At 43.0% G+C, this 10,329-nt stretch overlaps 1 non-coding gene across 1 annotated transcript; it reads right to left on the bottom strand.

Moving 5' to 3' along the window:
• Positions 1-4,213: 4,213 nt before the first annotated feature.
• Positions 4,214-4,285, bottom strand: TRNAE-UUC (transfer RNA glutamic acid (anticodon UUC)). Its single transcript has one exon. It is a non-coding gene; the product is annotated as a tRNA-Glu (tRNA).
• Between the last annotated feature and the right edge of the window lie 6,044 nt (positions 4,286-10,329).

The raw sequence follows: 10,329 nt of genomic DNA, 5'->3' as shown, positions 1-10,329 counted from the left end.
ATAAAAGTGTTTATTTTGCCAGCAAGGTTTTATTTCTTGACTTAATTGTTTTAATTGAGATGTATCTATATAACATACAATTCAGTCTTTTACAATTGAGGGGGTTTTAGCATATTCACAAATTATGCAACCACTACCACTATTTAATTTCTCTGGCTTAATTTTAATCTCTATTCCTCCTTTCTCTCCACCATGTGGTTCCAAGAAGGCTGCCAATCCCAATCCCCCACATGCATCACTCATAGCGAAGACAGAGGGCCCAGGAGAGGCCTCGTTCCTTGGCAGCACGTTCTACCAGAAACTAAGAACAGTAAGGCCTTCGTTCTCAGCTGGGACAGCTGGGAGGAATGAGTGTGGAACTGGACGTGCCTTGATGCCCTGCCACATGGAAGCAACTGGTCCATAATAGGAGAGAATAAATCTGACACATGGAGAGACAAAGAAAGGGAATCCTGGTTCCAGCTGTCCCTGAGGCCAGCCACACCACTCCAGTTGCCACACTTTGGTTACGTAGGCCAATGATTCTCTCTCTTGGGTCCAAATTAGTTCCAGTGGCTTACTCTAACTTGGAACCTAAGGTGTTCCTTAGGCCAATACTGTCCTGGACCAGCTTGCACATTCCCCCAACACAGGTTGATTACATATTTACTGTGTGCAGGGTGCTGTCCTTGGAATGTACAGTCTAGTGGGGCCATGGCAGGTGCAGCAAATGCAATGAGAAAGAAATGTGCAGAGCCCTGCATCTTACCTCCTGTCAGTGAGGAGATTTTGAAGGAAATGACATCTAAGCTAAGACCCAGAGTTAGAGAGGAATAAGTACCCAGGATGCTGAGGGTGTCAGAAGAGATTCCTACTGGCAGGAGAGGCAAGAGAAGCTATGCAAAGGACAGAACATTTGAATTAAGCCTTAAAGGGTGGATAAGATAAAGATACTTAGAGAAAGGGCACAAGAGCAGTTCATGGAGAAAAAAAACCGAGCAAAAACCAGGTACAGGACACAGTAGAAATTAACCAGAATGTGGAATACCAGGAGGGCAGAGGTAGGAATTAGGCTGCAAAGGTAGGCTGGGAGCACATGGCAGGCTCAAGCCCTGAAGAGGTAGGTGCATGTTCAGCTCTGTGCTGTGACATGTGGTAGAATGTGAGAGAGAGAAGATGGGTGAGATGGGGTTCAGAGAAACCAGTTTGGCACCTATTGCAATGGTCTGGGAACAAAATGACCTGACCAAGCACAGTGGCAGGAGAAAGGGGCATATGAGGGCACCACTGAAGAGGCAGAAATGACTGGATTTAACACTGTCATTAGAAGTGCAGGAGAAAGAGGAACTATACATGATGAGTGTGATGATAGTGAAGGCAACCAATGGTCATCGGCCCCAAACTGGGCCCAGCCCATTATATGCAATTTATCCCACAACCCTGGGAGGTAGGTCTGGTTATTACCCTATTTTAGAGTCAAGTAAAACTGAGCAACAGAGAGGTGAAGTAATCTGCACAGACAAAACCTGAATGACAATTTAAAAAATAAGGAATCCAGGCAGAGGAATCCAGACTTGGGAAGGAGGAGGAGGTCATTTTTGCACAGGCTGAGATAAATTGCCTATCTGGTAAAGTTGACCCTGAACTTCCATTTGAATGTGTCCCCGCCTGACACCAATAGCCTTACCTACAGAAGTTCATGAGTACAGAGCAAAGAACAGAATCCCAAGGTTTCTTAAATCAGTATAGATTATCTTGATTGCTCCCCATCCACCATGCTTGTCACTCTGTGACAAAAGGAAATTAGATTCATCTGGAAAGCTTTGTTATTCACCAAGCTATGTGAGATGATTACTCTGTACCCTGCGGTCTTCTAGGTGTTTGCAAATTGATTTTTTGTTTATTTGTTCCAGTGATTTTCCTTGTATTCAGTGTTTTTCCAAGTAATTCGGCTTTACAATGTGGGTAAGTTAAAATTCATATTTGCCTTCTCTTTCCTGTATTAATAAAAAGTTTGAATGTTGCAATTATTTAGGGTATTTTTTGCATGCAGCATAGATCTCTGAGGGGACATACACACAAATCTATATGACTATGAATACACACATGGAAAGGCATACAGAGATCTTCATGCAGACTCCTTCAGAGTTTATGATCATATGCAAAAATGGAAGCATATTGAGAAGCTATGACTAGGTCAAATATCCCAAATAAAGATCTTCATTTTCTGGAAATGTTTATATGGTGAATAATTTTAAAAAAAGGCTCAAAACTTCAAACAGAAAAAAGCTCTGTTCACGTAGCTGTTCTGCAAACATTGCAAGATGCAACAAAGTTTAAAAATTCATCTTCTCTGTACCCAATCTCCATCCCTGAAGCCAGGATTTTGAAGGAGCAGTGTTTGGCCAGGATACCATGCAGAGATTCCATTTTTTGTGTTTGCAATCTAAAATCCAATACCACGGAATCAGAGGAATAAAACCTGATTCATAGGTAAAATGAGGGGCTAATCAAGTGACTGCTAAGGACCTTTGTAGCTCAAATAGTCTATGAATCTAAAGATTTTGAGGATGATTAATGAAAAATATAACAAAATATTTTGTAAAAATGCAAGGCTGTTAAAATGCCAAACATAGCTCTATCAGCATCTCCCCACAAAGTTAAACTCTTTCATTTGGTTAAGTACATGTTTTCAGAAGTTTCTCCTGTACTGAGTCTCTTAAGTATCATAGACATCTAAAGAAAGCTGTTGTCAGATCCATGAGGCCAGAATTCTGTTTTATGAACATGAATGACTCATAGGATGAGTAGATTTGACAGCCTTCATGTGAATGGAATGGAAAGCAAGTTTTAAAAGCAAACAAACAAAAACCACAGCTCCTCCCTGGCAGCCCTGTCCATCAGCTACCCTCACTCCACCCACTGGTTTAGAACCAGTAGCCCTGGGGACTGTTGATCCCTTCTTGGTTCCCTAAATAAACATTAAATAGTCCCTTTATTAAACTCTCTAAGAATGTGCCATCAGTGTCCTATTGGGCCCCTGGCTGAGAGAGGAATAATAATATCTAATAACAAAATCAGGATTAAATTGAAAAAGATATATGAAGTATTTAGCTTGGTTCATAGCACATGCTTAACCAGCATTATTACCAGAATATTACCTATTATTATTATTGGGTTTTTTAATTTTTCCTTTTATTTCTGTCCTACTTGATTCAATAAATACAGGTTACCTGCTGATGACCAATTTCTCCTCCTAGCTCTTTATTAGGAATTTTGAATAAGCATTTATTTTAGCTTAGTATTTTTCTCATCAAGGTTGACATTTGTTTTTGTGTCCCTTAAAATCCCAAAAGACTTTAAAAAGAGAGAAAATTTCAAAGTCATATGGACGTCAAGTTTTTTCACAGGCATTTCTCAGCGTTAGTGGCAGTCTGGGAACAAACTGGGGAAGCTTCAAAATATTTAACACCAGTTGGAAAGAAGTGTGGCTTCTAAACGCGCTGAGGTTTTCCCTAATGGTGTTTGAAGCTTTTAAGCAAACTAACTGATTATAGCAGAGGATTTCTTATTTGCATAACAGTTGGAAACTGCCTTGTCACACGTCAATACTAAGGTTATAGTTCTAGTTGAGCTTATCAACAGAGAATGTGTCAAATAAACACGTTAGGAAGTGAGAAGAAAGTGTTTTTTTGCCATTGCGTCACTCTTCAATATTTGTAATAACTTGAATTTCTTTTTTTCCTTCCCTGCCCTTCCCCAAATAACTGGTTTAGTGGGCTCTTTGAATCGCAGCCACAGTACTCTGCCCTTAATGTCTTTTTGGAAATGTTGCTGTCCTTCTCAAAAGAATGGCTTTGGGCAACTTACCAGCCCTATAATGTTCTAAAATTAGTCTTTTATTTTTTCCTTCAAAGCAGAGCGCTCTGATCATTCGCTTCATATCCACGGTACAAAGAGAAATTTCTGCAGAACCAGCTGGGACACTTAGCTTAACTCGGGACCGTCTGGTTTCCCGCTTTTCATTATTGCTAACTTCACGCCCTTGCAGAGACGTTTCCTTGGCACCAGGTTTGAATAAGCTTTGCCCTCAAACACGCTCCGGGAATAGGTAGGCCCTAATGCGCCCCTATCCCTGCTTTGAAATAACATTATAGGGTTTCCTGAAAACACTACGTTTTCCCTCGTTTAGGGAAATCTGAATTAATATTTCAATTTTCTAAAACATCTGACGTTCCCACACCGGGAGTCGAACCCGGGCCGCCTGGGTGAAAACCAGGAATCCTAACCGCTAGACCATGTGGGAGACGACGGAAACACCTTCTCGCCTGAGTGGATTGAGTCGTTAAGAGCAGCTTCCGCCCTTTCCCTGATGCCGGTCTTTTGGCTTCGGGTTTGCTTCTGCGCCTGCGGAGATAGTCAGCTGCCTTAACCCCTTCAGGCCTGAGCCCTATCCTTATGGGGTCCCTGGAACTGTTGCTCTCTACACTGGGGTCCTTTGTGATCTCATCCAGTCTCCTGGTCCTAGATTCCACGCACGCACCGATGTGGACCGTACACTGCATGAGCCATCGTTCCTAATTCCTCACAAGAAGTCTTGAGGAGCACAAAAGGACTGGTGTGTGAATTTCAGGCTCATTAAGAAACAACCGGTGTGGCGGCCTTAAGACCGCCGCAGCAGAGCCAAAATGAAGTTGGCGCTCCGGTCCTGACGACCCGACGGCGGGGAGCCGCGCCGCGCACAGCGGACCGGCCTCGTCCCCGCCTCGGTGACGGCCGAGCGGACCCCACCCCAGGCCGGGTGCCCTGCCCGCACCGTGAAGCCTGGTGGTGCCCACTGCGGCCCGGCGGCCCCTTTCCTCTCCGCACTGGCCGGGGCGCCCACGGAAAGCGCATCTTCCCTCTCGGGGCGCCCCGTCCTGTCCCCGGGAAGCGTATCTTCCCTCTCAAGAAACAGGAACCGCGGCTGCCTGGGAGCCCGGAGCATTCCAGGTTCTGTTGACTCAACGGCAAAAGGCAGGATTTGTGTCACCGAAAGTAAGCAGTGGTGGTTTGTAAATGTAGCTTATAAAACCGGAGAAAGTCCCATACTGCAAGCAGTCACGATGGACCGAAATTCCTTGTGGTTTCCAGACCCGTTCTCGATTTGAGGCAGGATTTCATCGGGGGCAGTTTATGCGTTAGCAGTGTATTGCTTGGACCAGCTTGGGAAGGCGAGGCGGTGATCCGGGAACAGGGTGGGAGAGCGATGGCTCTGGGGCCCGCGATGCGGCTTAAACTACGCAGTTGCTTTCACTAGCGGCGGACACTTTGGAGCCCATTTAAAAGCTGATTCTGTTTCCTGTTTCCCATCCTCACTCCTCACCTGCCAAAGGAACTTAGAAGGTCGTCGCTCCCCCCTCACTAACTGAGTCTCTAAGGCGTCGATGGTGACATTCATCAGCAAGAGAGGAGGAGCGGAAAGAGGCCGGCAGTAGAAACTGTTCGCTCTAGCTTCTATTAACTCGGATGAAGCTCCCCAACGGAGTAAATGTAATCCGACATCACTAAAAGTTACAGAAGCTCTGAAGAAAAACTACAATCTAAGGACTGAAAGCCTCCTATGTGTAGTGGACAGTTTAAATTATGTTTGCTCATTTAATCCTCATAGAATACCTTTGAGGTCTTATCCTGCATCTTTAGTAGTTTATTCTGTACCAATTTTGCATCTTTGAACAGTTTCATTTGTTTCTTAATCAGTGAAACAGTTTCCGTCCCTTTGGGAACATCTGTTTTGGAACTAAGAAAACTCTCCAAAACAAATCTCATTAGCTATTGAAAACCCTACGTCTTTGGTTCTCAATTTGAAGGCAGAGTTTTCACATGTACCTTTCGGTTTTGTATTTCCACTTGGTAACTCTTTTTAAAAAGTATTTTACCGGTTTTAAATATAAAAGTTCCCAGTATAACCCATACATTGGACAAGCACCATTCTTAGGATATAACCAAATGCACCCTTACTTTTGTCTCCTCCTTCCCCCAAACTGAACTTACTTAGTTTTTTCCTTGCCACTGGATGAAAACTTGAACAGTAACAGAAAGCACTATAGTCACTTTAAATAACAAAGCACAGTCCAGGACAATATACTATTCAACAGCTCAAACTTCTGGTTGGTTTTCCCACACTACCCCAGCTTGGGTGTGATTTCAGGCTAGGAACAGTGGTAAGCGGGATCGGGCTCCTACCAGCTAAAAAGATCCAACTGACTTCTCTTCCTGACCCTGTGTTCATTGCTGAGGTGGCCCTGCTGGGAGATTGCACCATGCACATAGGCAAATGTTCCAAGGTGGGGTTTTTTTATCTTGAAGAGCTGGCTGCTGGTTAAAAAATAGTGGTATGCTGGTTAAATATTTAGCAGCACAACACTGAGCCAGGACCTGCTGCCCAGGAAAGAGGGTGTGATCCATTTCTTTCTTTGGCCTGCCTTCCTTTGAGCTCTAAGGCCCACCAGAACTGGAATGTAGGGAAGGTGAGAGAAAGGAGACAGAAGGTCCTTCTGGTCTGGTACTGTCTAAAGTCGGCTTCCTGCTATTAGGCCTGAATGTGTTTCAGGGCGGATCCCTTTTCTCAGTGGTTCTCTGTGGGCTTACCAGAGGCTTCCTGCTTGGGACCTTTGATAGTGTCTCCTAAGAGGCCAATGTGGGTCTAACACTAGTGGCACCAGGGTCACTGGGGGCTTTGTTTAACTGCAGATCCCAGCCCCACCTGGAATTTGCAATAAGAACTGGGAGCAGAGCCTGCATAAAATGCGAGTCTGCATTTTAACAAGCACTCTCCACCCAAAAATGATTCTAATGCCACTGGAGTTTGAGAAACAGTGAACTACATGACTGAGTTCCTCCCTTCAGTCACTAAAAAACCATGACCCCTGAGGCATGATTTCCATCATTTCCTTTTCCTGCTCAAAAACCTGAAAATTGGCTTGTGTTGCCCATTGGGTAAAACCTAAATTCCCTGGCTCAATCTGTCAGGCTTTCCATAATCAGCCTTCACCTGACCTGCTAATATTATTACCGTGCCCCTCTTTAGAGAACACATTCCGAACCACCTGCTTGCTGGTCCCACGTTTCCCTTGTGCTTTCCTGCCCTGATCTCTTCACTTCAGCTCTCCCTGTCTACCCTTCCCACTCTTCTACCTCTGACCCCAACTCCAGGGCCGGCTTAGCCCCATGAAGCTGCCTTGGGTCATCTTGGTCCCAAGTCACTCCCTTTTCCTCTAAATCCCAAAACATAGGCCTTTAAAAAATGGTGAGGTAGCCTTATGCTTTGTCACCCTTTGTATTTAAGTTATTTAATAGGAAAGTCCATGAATAAAAATCCGATTCCATAATCCCCCTGGGAACCCAGTCCTGCACTCACTATTCTGCCAAATAGTCCTTCTTTTTATCTAACTCAAATACTTCCTGCTCTACTTCTGTGTGAAAGCTGCCTCCTTTTAACCACCAGCATGAACAAAACGTTCCTGGGAGGAAGGGAAAAAAAAACACAAATTTTTGACATTTAGCCAGACCAGTAAAGGAGCTGGATTTCTTTAGTTCTGCACACATACACAGAAAGCCTCCTTGTTGACACAAGGAACAGCTATTACTTTTCCATGCATCTAGGGCTGACTCTCACCAGGGAGTACTCCCATCTCATCCCCAGTTTGATACTGGAAAGAGGCCCCAAACATATTGTACTTGCTGGGCATCTACATTAGCCAAAGTGGTGGATGTGATTCAGGCTCCTGACTGCCAGTCATTTAGGCATTAGGATGGTTTCCATTTCAATGGGCCCAGAAGTTCCCCTTTATAAGGGCATTGAAAATAAGCACCAATTAAACCACTCTCCCAAACCACTCTCAATGGTAGAAAAAGTAACCTCAAAGCTCTTTTGGATAACATCTCCTGCCCCTGCTGACCAGTTGGTATGAGTTAATCTTCATGACCTAACACTAGGTTCAGTGTCTAAAACTGGATCTGAGCTCAGAAGGCCACTGGGATCACAGAGTTTCTCAGGGCTTGTTTAGATTACATAACTGCCCTTCACCTCTAGCCCAAATCTACCAAACCTACTGGTCCTATGACTCAGGGCAAATACCCTTTAACTGCAGAAACTGGGTTGGTTGAGTGTCTGTTCTGTGGGCCATCAGTCACTGGGCTGGACAAATTTCCCTGCCTCCCTGTCCACAGTAGACTGTAAGCTCCTGATGGCAGAGTGTGGGTCTTACTCTGTTTTACTCCCAGCTTATAACACAATGCCTGGCACACATAAGCATTTATTGAATGAATCAGTTTCCTAAAATACCTTCACTTCTTTGAGGACCCTCCTATAAAAGTTGCCTTTTTTCCATAAATCCGCCAATAACAAGAAGAAACTATTCCTCAGCCAGATAAAAATATCTTCACATGGTATCTTTCTAGATACATCAGCAACACTCAGTAAATGTTTGAGTTGTTGCTTACTTGATTCATTCATTCAGTTATCAATCAATCCAGGAGAAATAGTCTTGTTTTACACCTAGCACCTACGTGGCAAAGCAACTAAGAGTCTCAGTGGGCCATAATTTTGATATTTGAGCAACTGCAACAGAAGAAGAAACCAGATTGCTGTCTCCTAATATCCTTCCCTAGTTGACGGACACTCTTTTGTTCCCATATCTTCCCTTCACCTGCTCTGATTGCACCAAACAGGGAGAGCTTTAGTAGACCATCCTCATCCTCACTCCTTTTTGCTCCTACTAGGGCTCAGCCCTGAGGCAGAGACACCAAGCTATTCTCATTTTTCTGGAGGATTACACTTGTGAGAGTCCAGGTACTCCACAATGAGACAGGTACTAACAATATTACCATTTTACGAATTAGAAAAAGGTTAAGCAACTTCCTTACTCTTACAACTTAATAATAGTAGAAGCGGGATTTAAATCCAAGCATTTTGTCTCTGAAAACGAGCTCTTTTAATATCAAACTGCCTCTACTACTATGCATAATGCAAAAAATTAGGGGACTGTCATTGATGATAATGATGATAATGCCTTCAGCAACAATGACAACATACATGCTGAGGCCTGATGGCATCGTTAGGGGAGAGGGGAAATTTTTTGAGATCTTCCTAAGTCAATAAAAATAAACACTTCATGATCTCAGACTTCATAGATGCTGACATTATCCAGAGACAACACCCCTGGTCCCTCATCATCTACCCATTTTCAGAAACCACCTTCTTCATGATTATCCAAAAATAAAATTTCCTTCTCTCATAGTCTAGGACTAGAAATGTCATAACCTTTCCTCCAACATCTATTCAGAATTGTTGTTCACTGATTAATTGATTCATGCAATCAACAAACCGGGCACAAAGATTCATCAGGAGGAAGATGTTCTGCCCTTCCAAAGCTACAAACCACTTGGCATCTGCACATTGGTGATTAATGAGCAGCTCAACATAACATGTTTAAAACTGAGCTCTTGAGAAACTATCATCCCTATTCCCCCAAATCCACTCTTTCCACAGTCTTCCCCATTTCCATAATGGTGGTGATATCCTTCCAGTCAAATTTGGCTCCAGCCAAATTCTGGAATCACCCTTGATTCCATTCTCTCTCTCATTCTACATCCAATTCCTCAGGAAATCCTACTGGCTCTATCATGAAAATACATCCAGGGTTTGATCACTTCTCCCCATTCCTCTAGCCCAAATCACCATCATCTCTCACCTGGATTCTTTTTTTTTTTTTTTTTTTTTTAGATAATTATTTTTTATTGAAGGGTAGTTGACACACAGTATTACATTACATTAGTTTCAGGTGTACAACACAGTGATTCAACATTTATATACATGATAATTCTAAGTACCAGCTATCACCATACCAAGTTGTTACAATATTTTGACTATATTCCTTATGCTATACATTACATCCCGGTTGCTTATTTATTTTACAATTGGAAGTGTGTACTTTTTCTTGGTTGTTGTTGTTAGGGCATCTCTCATATTTATTGATCAAATGGTTGTTAACAACAATAAAATTCTGTATAGGGGAGTCAATGCTCAATGCACAATCATTAATCCACCCCAAGCCTAATTTTCGTCAGTCTCCAATCTTCTGAAGCATAACGAACAAGTTCTTACATGGAGAACAAATTCTTACATAGTGAATAAGTTACATGGTGAACAGTACAAGGGCAGTCATCACAGAAACTTTTGGTTTTGCTCATGCATTATGAACTATAAACAGTCAGTTCAAATATGAATACACATTTGATTTTTATACTTGATTTATATGTGGATACCACATTTCTCTCTTTATTATTTTTAATAAGATGCTGAAGTGG

This window comes from Manis pentadactyla, chromosome 17 (assembly GCF_030020395.1).
Source record: "Manis pentadactyla isolate mManPen7 chromosome 17, mManPen7.hap1, whole genome shotgun sequence".
Lineage (NCBI taxonomy): Eukaryota > Metazoa > Chordata > Mammalia > Pholidota > Manidae > Manis > Manis pentadactyla.
Note: the sequence above shows the minus strand (reverse complement) of the source record. Positions and strands in the feature narration are given on the sequence as shown.